The sequence below is a fragment of the Papaver somniferum genome, chromosome 1, assembly GCF_003573695.1.
Source record: "Papaver somniferum cultivar HN1 chromosome 1, ASM357369v1, whole genome shotgun sequence".
Lineage (NCBI taxonomy): Eukaryota > Viridiplantae > Streptophyta > Magnoliopsida > Ranunculales > Papaveraceae > Papaver > Papaver somniferum.
Window position 1 is genome coordinate 187476534 of NC_039358.1, and position 13494 is coordinate 187490027.

Here is a 13494-nt window from a genome sequence, read left to right on the forward strand (position 1 = left end):
ATTACAAACAAACACAATACATAATCATGTAATTCTGAAATGAATTCTAAGGGTTTAATCCACGAAAATCAAAAAGACTAACCTATAATTGAAAATGAAATGAACTATTCACTCTTGTGGACTAAGTTATTCTATTATAAAGATCGTAATCTTCTTCAAAGAACAAACTAATCAAAATCCATAATCAATAATCAACATATCCACCATCCAGTATTTTCAATGGGCGGAACGCTTTCTAGTTTCCTCGGCCTGGTTTTCTTATTTTATTTTAAACCCTTTCCAATAATTATTTGACTACACAACATTCAAACATAAACAAACTACGAAAGAATTCCCGAAAATTTTCGTCAAAATTGATCCAACTTGGGTGAAATACATACCTCGGTACGGTCATCACTCAGAGAAAGTAGAGAACCAACAGTTTTGACACGTACATCGGTATTAAACTGCGTAAAAAAAATTCAAGATTGCCATAATCAAACTATCAAACTCATCCAAAATATATCGAAACTGTAAACAATTCTAAAAAACGAGAAAAATAAATTAGGATTTGAGTCAGTTAGTCCACGAGTGAGTTGGAGGGAGTTTAATGTATTTTGAATCTTGGGGATTTTGAGGGAGTGTAAGAAAGTATTGAGAGTTTGAGAGAGTTTGGTGTGTTGAGTGTAGGGAGTTTGAGAGACTCTCCCAAAATCTCTACTTTTTTGAGAGATTTGGAGTGAGGCAAAAATACACTATAAACTCCCTAGAACTCCCCAGAACTCCCCAAAAAAACAAACTCCCTATCATTCTAATTTTTACCACTAACAGGGAGTTTAAGAGTTTCTTTCAAACTCCCCCACGACTAACGAGGTTTTCTAGGGAGTTGGGAAGACTCTTCTAAACTCTCCCACGACTAACGGGGATTTTAAGAGACTCCCTCGAACTCCCTCACGACTAACGGGAAAAAACACAACTACACCCAACTCCCCCAACTCCCTTAAGGACTAACACCCTGGTAAAGAGGAGTGCCGAATGAATTTTTAAAGATCAATTCTTGGCGGTGGTGGAGTGGTACCTGGAAACTGAGAATTCATTTCCTTTTTCTTCGTTTTTCTTCTTAAAGAATCGAGAAGAAGTGAAACGGTTTGATTGGGAAGAATGGCTTAATTGAATGTTATCAACTTGTAGCCGTCGATTTATCTTCGGGGAATCAGAGAACCAAGACTGGCAAAACCATACCCATAATTTCTGTTTTGCAGCACCGATTGATCTGAGAACTAATTTGAGTTTTGCAATCCTGATGGATCATGAATGCAAGGCAGGAAAACGAAGATCTCAATTATCGAGGATTTTGGATTACCTAAAGAAATGATTGAGGCCCACGGTTACTCATTATCTCCCTAAAACCTAAAGCACCCGTGCAGAAAATGGGTGTGGTATGGACAACCACGACCATGGATTTTTATCTTTTTCTAGAATAAATCCTGACCACTCTTTATATACGCAAAGTTATCCAAACTGTGCTATGCATTTAAGATATATATAATTTCAAACAAATTTTTATTTTTTTATTTGACACCGAAAATGTAACACTCGGAGAAATTTAATTTGGGTTACAGGCTTGCGCCCGTTCGTGTGACGTTGGGATCGGGTACACCATTGGGATCGGGTACACCAATCTCTAAGTAGAATAATTTTTTCGTGCCTTGCATGTAGAATAATGGGCGAGTCCCTTAGTCTTTAAGTAGGATGTTATTAGCCAATTTTTCCATCTTATCTTATACTAATATAAAGAAAAGAGGCATTTTTCAACCGTCCGAAAGGAAAGGACTAAATTATCCCTCCGCGTTTTTTCCCGTCTGCAACATATTATCGTTAATTTTAGAACACAATGGGGCAAATACATATTTCTGTTTCTTCTTTCTTTTATTTTCAGAACTGAAGTTCGAATCAAATCATCAAATCAATTTCAGAACTGAACTTCAAATCAAATCATCAAATCAAACGCGATAAAGAACGCTTTAGCAGAAATCAAGTTCCACAAAAACCATTTCCCTTTTTCTTCCCAATCCACTTTCTTTAATTTCAACAACACGAACCGAAAGAATCAACGACCGATGAATTTATAAAATTGGATTGAACTTACTGGTACGTCTGTTTCTTTCTTCTGAAATTATTCAATTTTTTAAAATTTCAGGGTTTATGAAATTACATGAACTAGATTTAGCGTTTCTATTGATTTCCCATTTTGGAGAATTGGATTCAATAAGCTGCAACAACTACTCGTAATCTATTGATTTCCCATTTACCCCAGCATGATACTCGCATAAAACAACATGAAAAAATTTAAGAGAAGAGAAGCAGGGGTACACGTTATCGACTTCAGTTGTTTTAATTGTATTTCATAAAATTAATTATTCAATGGGTTTCCATGGAACGAGACCTTTAATTAGACTGTCAATTTGGCAATTTGTTGTATGGAATTTTGGAAAATCCAAACGGAAGAAGAACGTCGGTTGTTTGTTTATTTTCCTAAGAGATGAAACATGTTTAAAGCTCAATTTCAAGTCAGTAGTTCTCTCTTCTCTCTTTCAATCTCCATTTGTGTTTCTGATTTGGTGTTGGTTTAGTTAAATGTTTCGGTTTTTCATCCAACTATTATAATTTCAAATGGTTTTTTTGTGCAGTTGCCTAAGAAAAATCGATTTTAGTGCATCTGATTTAAAAATATAGATGTTCAATATAATGACATAAATCGTTAAGTCAATATAAACAAATTTTATGCCATACCCATAATCCAATTTCTACAACAAAAAGCAATCAGACTACTAATTTGATCGTTGAAACAAGTAAGCTTACTCTTGAGGATTTTTTTGTTGCTCTATTTCTCATTTCTCTTTGTTGCTGATTACTGTTATTGAAAACTCACATCCTTATTCAAAAAGCTAAGCAATAAAACTTTAGCTGCCTTTCATTCTTTTTTATCATCCATTGTGCTAGGTTCTATTTCAACTGTTCCTTTGGTAGTTAAAAACAAAACTTTACCCAAGAAAAATTATGAGTTGTTTCATAGAGTGATATATATGTGTGAGCTATAAACTTACACTTACAAAGATATTCTAACTATGAGAAGTGGTAGTTAAGAAGAAAGTGATCCCTAATAGCTAATATTATAGCTTACAACAACCTAAGCAGTAAACTGTTATCTAAATTTTGAGGAAGTTTTTATCTGAATCATGTTTTCTCCTTTTTCAGTTCAATCAATTATTGTTTATAATTGAGGAAATAAGCTAATATCAAGTGTACACTGTTGGAATTTCAGCTTCATAATCATCATTTAGTAACATAAACATGATCATATAAATACCCATATGCTGAAAATATATTACCCTAGTATTCTCATATTCTACAATCTAGGAAATGCTTATATACAGGTACTAATTCATATTGGAAACCAGAATAAACCATCTTCTTGGTTCTGATTTAGATATAACATTAATATGACTATAACAATAAACACAATCACTACACAGTTACTTCTGAATTAGGCAACATGAATAAGAGCTATACAATAACATAATACACAACAATATACATGTTTTGTATAAGGAAATAAAAGCATATCAAAACTGAATAAGGTTAATGACTTAGCTTCTACTTCTATTTCCTCTTGCCTAACTTATGGAAAATCAGAAAATTCTGAATATATACAAGAGGCAAGAAGAGGGCTTAGTCATCACTAGGTAGCTATATGTCATCCAACCTTTCCATCATTAGTTGGATGACAACTCACTAGGTGAGTCATGTTTAGTCAACATGATACCTAAACAACATTAAGTTAATCTAAATTCCTTGATTTAACTCTAGTCATTCCTTAATCTGGCACAAAATTAATCCAGCTAAGATTAGAACTAAACATAGATTAATTTAAGCTAAGCCTGATTTGTTGCTAAACCAACATAAAGTCTAACATCTCCCACTTTGGTTAGCGACAAATTCTTTACTGAAACCTTCAGGCTCAAGATAAAAGCACGTTAGTATTCGACTATGAATACCTACACATCGTTTAGAAGATGCATATGCCATTTCCATAACCAGAAAACTAAGATGTACAATAATCCTAAGCTAAACTTTATGCATTCAACTAAATCTTTATAACCATGATTTGGATACTTCAAAATTGAGTATTGTAAATGATCTCTGAAAAGATTGATTGTCTCAATTAAGAGACTTCTTTACAATCATAACTAAGATCATTATATCTGATGCTAGCGATTTTCCCATGATCTCAAAAGATCTGCCAATGTCTCTGTTAAGAGACTTCTTTATCTTTATAATCATAATTGAGATTGTATCTCATTTGAGAGACTTCTTTAGATTAAATCTTATTCAAATGACTTCTTTTGTCTAAAACAGTCATTTATATCTCCATTAAGAGATTTCAGCGAGTTCCTTACAACCTTAACTGAGATTAGCTAATATCTCTGGTAAGAGACTACAACAAGTTCCTTATGATCTCAACTGAGATCTGCCAATGTCTCTGTTAAGAGACTACCACAAGCTTTAAATTCTTTATGATCCAAAAGATTGCTACACCAATATCTCGATTAAGAGACTACGACGAACGATCTCAAAAGAGATTCGCTAATGTCTCAGTTAAGAGACTACAACAAATATAATACGCTAATATCTTAGTTAGGAGACTACAACAAATATAATACGCCAATATCTCAGTTAAGAGACTACAAAAAATATGTATATGAAGATACTTTTTGTGCTCAATATGAGCTATGTCGACTTCTTGTACTCAATATAAGCTATGTCTACTTTCTGCAGTGTTCTAGACAAAATAAGAACAAGTTAAAATGATAAGAAAATACAAAATTATCACACTCCTACTTGTTAGAGAATAGCTCGGTCGACCTCGCATGCTTTGCTATATCAAGCATGTTTGTTAATGTCAGTGATCAAAACTATGAGTCTTGATTTATAGTCTATTATAGCTAAGTCTCGGACTAGGATAGAAAAGTGTAGTTGAGCTCAAGGACTTCATGGCGATTCATCATACAACAACGAAGATCTACTCAAGGAACCGTGTAACTTCATCAACAAAAAGGTATGTGGAGACTTGAACTTATCTATCACTCAAAAGTCTATCTATTCTATCCCATACTTCTTATGAGACAAAAAGTCGTATGCTATATAGACTGGATCATACACATTTGACATTTCGAGCTGAGTATTCGCTACTTATCTTTTTCTCGAAATCGTGTGTTGGTAAAGCGTTTCGCTTTGATCAAGTTTATCTTCACCTAGTGACGAAAGTCATGAAAAGTTTCAATTACTTTGAGAATTTCTCTGACGTGAAACGGTCTGTGAATAACGACTATATAACGTCCTCTGAGAATGTCTCAATGATTGGAATGAGAGTTTAGATTACATAACCATGTATTCCTTAATCCGAAGTTTTCGAACTTTGTTGATTGAGAGAAACCGTAGGAATTGGCTTTGTCAAGTTCGCGAACTGGTGGAAGTTCTCTTGCCGAGAATTTCTGCTGGGATTTTCCAAGAACTTGTTTGCGTGTTTAGTCCCCGAACTGGCGGAAGTCTCTTTGCCGAGATTTTCTGCTGAGTTTGGAAAACTCTGCCGGTTGCCTTAAGTCCACGAACTTGTTTGTGAGCTTAAGTGGTTATGATCTAAAGATGTGCTCTGAACATGAAACTTAAATTACCAAGGAATGATTTATGCAAATCGTGTCTATAAAATTCATGAGCCGATTCATAGAATCAAATCATCTTTGTTTCAATTGTGTCTTGTGTAGTTACATAAGATCTCATAGCAATTGAACAACTCTCTAACTAGTTCATTTGAGTCAATTGAACTAGTTATGGTGAAGAAGAACTAGGTTAATATGAATTGCTCATATGGTTAACCTTTTGGGTTACTATGTTGAACCAACATACACGTACACGTTTGGGCACGGTTTTCACAAACCCAGTAAACGTCTACCCAAGTGTGTGTGACAAGCTAAGTTTTCGATCGAACGGTTGAGAAATATTAGCTTGAATTTAAATCAGGTTTTCATCTAACGGTGAATATGGATTGCTTTGTAAGTAAGGAAAAACCCTGATTTGAATGCTATATAAAGGAGACATCTAGCATTGTGCAAAACTAATTCCTACACGTCTGTGTGATACTAGTGCGCTCGCTAGAGTCATTTCTACTTTAACCTTTGGTTTTCTTCTCTAAAACCAGGTTAACAACTTAAAGATTTCATTGGGATTGTGAAGCCAGACCGATACTACTTTTATCGTAGTTGTGTGATCTGATCTTGCATCTTCTATCGTACGAGTACAATCTATTGATTGGCTTGAGATCGTGAGAGTTCTCCGATAGGCAAGATAAAGAAGTCACAAACATCTTCGTCCCACTGTTTGTGATTCCTCGAGAAACCGCTTGTGTAGTCAAGAAGGATTGTTGAGAGGTGATTGATTAATCTAGGTTGTTCTTCGGGAATATAAGAACGAATTATCAATTGTTTCCTTTCACCTTGATTTTATATCTTAAGACGGAACAAAAACATAGGGTTTTTCTGTGGGAGACAGATTTATCCTTTGATATACTTTTCTGTGTGAGACAGATTTGTTTATTATCAAGTCTGCGATTTTGGGTTGCAGCAACTCTTAGTTGTGGGTGAGATCAGCTAAGGGAATCAAGTGCGCAGTATCCTGCTGGGATCAGAGGCGTAGGAGTACAATTGTACCTTGAATTAGTGGGAGACTGATTGGGGTTCAACTATAGTCTAGTCCGAAGTTATCTTGGAGTAGGCTAGTGTATGTAGCGGCTTAATACATTGTGTAATCAATCTGGACTAGGTCCCGGGTTTTTTCTGCATTTGCGGTTTCCTCGTTAACAAAACTTCTGGTGTCTGTGTTATTTCTTTTCCGCATTATATTTTTTATATAATTGAAATAATACAGGTTGTGCGTTAAGATCATCAATTGGAAATCCAACCTTTGGTTGTTGACTGATCCTTGGATATTGGTCCTTCGTACCGTCCAAGTTATTCCTTGTATTTGATAAAGACTCGCTATTGTTTTTAGCTTGAGTAAAAATCAAATCAAGAGAGAGATATTAACTCCTTGAGATACTTTAATCTAGATTGAGTTTGACTGTCTAGTTGATTCTCTAGCAAAGTATTTCGGAGTTAGTCCATACAGATTTCTTAGCGAAATATTGGGTGGTGTTGTTAGACCCTCGCCTTTTCAGTTGGTATCAGAGCAGCCAAATACGTTTAAGACCTAACAAGTCCGTGTTTGTAGCGATCTAACTCTATGGATAGAGGTGCTATCTCTATTAACGTACCACCAGTCTTCGATGGCTCCAATTACTTATGGTGGAAAATTATTATGCGAGCTTTTCTTCAATCGCGTGATTTTCAATCATGGGTATATGTGGTTGATGGCTATGATGCTCCCGTTGTGGCAGTTGGTGATGTAAACGTTCCCAAACCTATTGGTGGATACACCGCTGTTGAGATAACTGCGGCAAAGCAAAATTCCGACGGTTTGAATGCTATCATACATGCCATTACCCCAAATCTTCATCATCATGTGACAAACTGCACTAGGTCTAAAGATGCTTGGGATATCTTAGAAACCGTACTTAAAGGAAACTCCAAAGAAAAGGATGCTAGGCTTCAAAACCTTAATTCCGATTGGGAGAACCTTCGTATGGCAGATGAAGAAACATTTGATGAGTTTAATTACAAAGTTTCTGAAATTGTTAATGCATCTTTTGCATTGGGTAAGACTATTCCTGAAAAGGACATTGTGATGAAAATTCTCAGATCGCTGCCATCTAGATACGAGTCTAAGAAGCATGCCATCGTTGAAGGGAATAACCTCGATAATCTTTCCAGAAACACCTTGGTTGGAAAGCTTAAGATCTTTGACCATGAGCATACATCCAAAGTCGGTAAGGATGTTGCCTTTAAAGCACAAAAGAACACTAAATTACTTGTCAAAGGTAAGAGTGTTTATGTCTTTGAGGATGATCAGTCTGAGGATGATTTTTCGAATGAAGATCTTGACAAATCAGTCTCCTTGATCACAAGATAGTTTAGAGATCTTCTGTTGAAGAGAAGTAAACGGTTTTCAAGAGACAAACCTAAGTCATCAGACAAACCTCACGGTCGCGTACCTCCTAAAAACAGGGATGCTGACGAGGTTGATGACGAGGACATGCCTCAGTGCTTTAAGTGTAAGGGTTTTGGCCATTTTGCTAACGAATGCCCAAATCGTAGAAAATACACTGGGAACAAAGGTCTAGCTGTAACACTTGATGAAATTTCTGAAACCTATGATTCCGATGAAGATAGGAAATCAAGTGTAGGGCTTCTTTGTGAAAACATCGATTTTGATACTTGTAGCAATACATATATCAACCTCAATGGGTTCGGAGAAGAGGGAAACCCAATCAAGCTGGAAGATTCACTGAATCAGATAACTGGAAACCCTATCAGTGATGTTTCAGGATCAACTGTATGTCTAGCTGCTTGCACATCTCAGATGCCTGAATACTATCCAAGATTGACGTGCTCGTTTTGTTCGATGAAGGGACACGAACTATCAAGGTGTTACAAATACAAGCACCAAATAATGCACGCCAACAAACTTCAACGAAGAGCAGATCGATTAGCAAGGAAGCTGAAACTTGCTCAGAAGACCGTCGGGGTATGTAGGATCTTATCTTTGTCTAAGAAGTTGGTTTCCAAGGATAGAATAAGACCATTTGAAAAGAAAATATGGTCAAATCGTTTTGATAGACAGAGATCAGAGGATTCCTCCCATGAGGAAAAAGATGGACAAATTCGTTGTTCATCGCAACACAACTTGATTGTGTTGTTGGGAAAATCTTGTCTCATGTGCCTGTTCGAAAAGAGACAAGATTGAGTGATGATCCAAGCTTCAGAAATGTTTTTCCTTCTTTTCTTAGATTTGTTATTTTTTTTGTCTATTAAATAAAAGAAAGGGTTATTATCGACAATTTTATTCTTTAGAGGGTTTTTAGAGTTGGGCGTATACGAACCTGTCAATAGGTTTCGAACCCTACATTCCTTTTTTTCCTTTTGACATCCTTTATCAGACTGCTTGTTGAGTTAAGTGATTCCATGACATAAATACAGTTGTTCATAACTGTTCTCAAAGCACTATGTCGTCAGATGGAAAGGATGTCAACATGGTTGTTAAGTCTTCAATCAAGTAAAAAGAGAAATCTCCTGTTTCTAAGTCCCTGAAAAGAAAAAGAAGGAATACAAGAAAACCCGGGGCCGTTCCTTCTAACTCTCAGAAGTTTTCCGATGTTCTTGATGAGTTAAAGGAAATAAGAAGGGAGATTTATGAAATAAAGACATTCGTGTCTAAATCTTTGGAAATTCAGAGGACCCTAATTCGACCTCTTCAGCCAAGACAGTTCGTGGGTATTGACACTAATCTCCGTGAACCTTATGTCCCGATGGTTGTCCATAACAAGGAGTTCGGGAATGATAAAGAATTTATTAAAGGAATTGTTTCCTAGTATGTCTTCTTTTTGGATTAGTTGGAAGAATAACTAGTGCTTTGAATAGCGAAGATTGTGACTACACATAGCTATTTTTGTTTTCATCTTCTTATGTTTATTTTTTAGTTTTATTGGTTTTTATATTCTAAAAATATTTTGAAATTGATATTATTGCAATATTAATCTGTTTTGAAGTATTGCAATATTTTTATGGGATATGTATTGTTTGCGTCCGTGAACTTGAAGGTCCCATATTGTGTCAAAAGTAAAGTCGTTCATAAATTGATATTCGTATTGATGAAAGGACGAATGGGCTTTTGACAATTACAAAAGTTATGCTTATGCAGTCATTTATTTGATGGAAAATAGGATGAAATCTTTTGTTTGAAAAGGATAAAGTCTATTATGTTGTTATGCAAATAGTGATGGAAAATAGAATAGATCCTTGAATGTTATCCACAGTATTGATCTTCATTGATCCATTTTGTTATGTTTTACCGTGAAGGCTCCATTATGTATCTTATGTTGAGCACCTTACAACTATGTCGATTAATATTGTCCTTGTTGGTTGTTCCATGAGATGCTATATGTTGAGCATTCTTGAACTAAATTAATCATCTTGATTGGTTATTTAGTTATTTGCTCCGAAAGTTTTCCTTTGTCGAGTAAAATCTTTTGACAATTAAATTGATTGCTTTGGTGATTAGTTTGGTTGTGTATTCCAATTAGATTAATTATAGGTTCTCTTGTAATTAATCTAGTTGAGTTTTCATATATTCCACAAGTTCTTGTGTTTAGTATATGAACGGCTATACTAATCATGTTCTATTGGTTGATGTAGTCCTATATTCCGTAAGGTTTTCCTTATGTTGAGTATTTGAACGATTAAGATAGTCATCTCCGTGTGGTTATCTTAGTCGTAGCTCCGTGAGTTTTCTTATGTTGAGCACAATCAATTAAATTGATCACTTTTGTGTTTTGATTTAGTTGCGTATTCCGATTAAATTAATCATGGGTTTACTTGTAATTATTTTGGTTGAGTTTTGGATATAAAAAATCATTTCCATGGTTTTTGGTGTCCAATGAAAAAATCCTTCTTTTCTTTCGAAATTAAGGTCGCTCATGTTGTTCTTTCGGGAATGACATCAAATGGGGGAGAGTTCTTTTAGTCTATGAAATGTCTCTTGTGGAAATTTCATTATGATCCCGTTCTTTTACCTTTGCCAATTTTATTGACAAAAAGGGGGAGAAATAATGTAGTTCACACTACAAATACATACGGTTTTCAGATCATTGTGTAAGGGGGAGTGGTTTCCATGATCGAGATGGAGTGATGACTAAGGGGGAGTGATACATATCACCATAGTATTGTTGTTAAAGTCGTGATGCAATTGGACTTTGATGTTACATAATGATACTATGAAATTGTATAATAATGATCGAGAATCTCGATTTCTCTCATTGTTATAGTTACGGATCTTGAACAACGGTGGTGCTAAACTTACAACCTTTGGGATCATTGGAGTACTTGGAAGGACGAAGATTTCAAGGAACGTTGAAGATTAGACTATGTAATAGGAGCCACTAAAGTTTATCTTTTTTGTATTCCATATGTATTAATAGTTTTGTCACTAAAATTGACAAAGGGGGAGATTGTTAGAGCATAGCTCGGTCGAACTCGCATGCGTTGCTATATCAAGCATGTTTGTCAATGTTAGTGATCAAAACTATGATTCTTGATTTATAGTCTATTATAACTAAGTCTCGGACTAGGATAGAAAAGTGTAGTTGAGATCAAGGACTTCATGGCGATTCATCATACAACGACGAAGATATACTCAAGGAACCGTGGAACTTCATCAACAAAAAGGTATGTGGAGACTTGAACTTATCTATCACTCAAAAGTCTATCTATTCTATCTCCTACTTCTTATGAGACAAAAAGTCGTATCTGTATAGACTGGATCATACACATTTGACATTTCGAGCTGAGTATTCACTACTTATCTTTTTCTCGAAATCGTCTGTTGGTAAAGCGTTTCGCTTTGATCAAGTTTATCTTCACCTAGTGACGAAAGTCATGAAAAGTTTCAATTACTTTGAGAATTGCTCTGACGTGAAACGGTCTATGAATAACGATTATATAACGTCCTTTGAGAATGTCTCAATGATTGGAATGAGAGTTTATATTACATAACCATGTATTCCTTAATCCGAAGTTTTCGAACTTTGTTGATTGAGAGAAACCGGAGGAATTGGCTTTGCCAAGTCCGCGAACTGACGGAAGTTCTCTTGCCGAGAATTTATGCTGGGATTTTCCAAAAACTCGTTTGCGTGTTTAGTCCGCGAACACATTTCGCGAACCTAGTCTGCGAACTGGCGGAAGTCTCTTTGCCGATATTTTCTGCTGAGTTTGGAAAACCCTGCCGGTTGCCTTAAGTCCGCGAACTTGTTTGTGAGCTTAAGTGGTTATGATCTAAAGATATGCTCTGAACATGAAACTTAAATTACTAAAGAATGCTTTATGCAATTCGTGGCTATAAAGTTCATGAGCCGATTCATCGAATCGAATCATCTTTGTTTCAATTGTGTCTTGTGTAGTTACATAAGATCTCATAGCAATTGAACAACTCTCTAACTAGTTCATTTGAGTCAATTGAACTAGTTATGGTGAAGAAGAACTAGGTTAATATGAATTGCTCATATGGTTAACCTTTTGGGTTACTATGTTGAACCAACATACACGTACACGTTTGGGCACGGTTTTCACAAACCCAGTAAACGTCTACCCAAGTGTGTGTGACAAGCTAAGTTTTCGATCTAACGGTTGAGAAATATTAGCTTGAATCTAAATCATGTTTTCATCTAACGGTGAATATGGATTTCTTTGTAACTAACGCAAAACCCTGATTTGAAGGCTATATAAAGAAGACATCTAGCATTGTGGAAAACTAATCCCCACACGTATATGTGATACTAGTGCGCTCGCTAGAGTTGATTCTCCTTTAACCTTTGGTTTTCTTCTCTAAAACCAGGTTAACGACTTAAAGACTTCATTGGGATTGTGAAGCCAGACCGATACTAATTTTATCATAGTTGTGTGATCTGATCTTGCATCTTCTATCGTACGAGTACAATCTATTGATTAGATTGAGATCGTGAGAGTTCTCCGATAGGCAAGATAAAGAAGTCACAAACATCTTCGTCTCACTGTTTGTGATTCCTCGACAAACCGCTTGTGTAGTCAAGAAGGATTGTTGAGAGGTGATTGATTAATCTAGGCTGTTCTTCGGGAATATAAGACCGGATTATTAATTGGTTCCTGTTCACCTTGATTTTATATCTTAAGACGGAACAAAAACCTAGAGTTTTCCTGTGGGAGACAGATCTATCCTTTGATAGACTTTTCTGTGTGAGACAGATTTGTTTATTATCAAGTCTGCGATTTTGGGTTGCAGCAACTCTTAGTTGTGGGTGAGATCATCTAAGGGAATCAAGTGCGCAATATCCTGCTGGGATCAGAGGCGCAGGAGTACAACTGTACCTTGAATTAGTGGGAGACTGATTGGGGTTCAACTATAGTCCAGTCCGGAGTTAGCTTGGAGTAGGCTAGCGTCTGTAGCGACTTAATACAGTGTGTATTCAATCTGGACTAGGTCCCGGGGGTTTTCTGCATTTGCGGTTTCCTCGTTAACAAAACTTCTGGTGTCTGTGTTATTTCTTTTCCGCATTATATTTTTTATATAATTGAAATAATATAGGTTGTGCGTTAAGATCATCAATTGGAAATCCAACCTTTGGTTGTTGATTGATATTGATTGATCCTTGGATATTGGTCCTTGGTACCGTCCAAGTTATTCATTGTATTTGATAAAGACTCGCTATTGTTTTTAGCTTGAGTAAAAATCAAATCAAGAGAGAGATATTAACTCCTTGAGATACTTTAATCT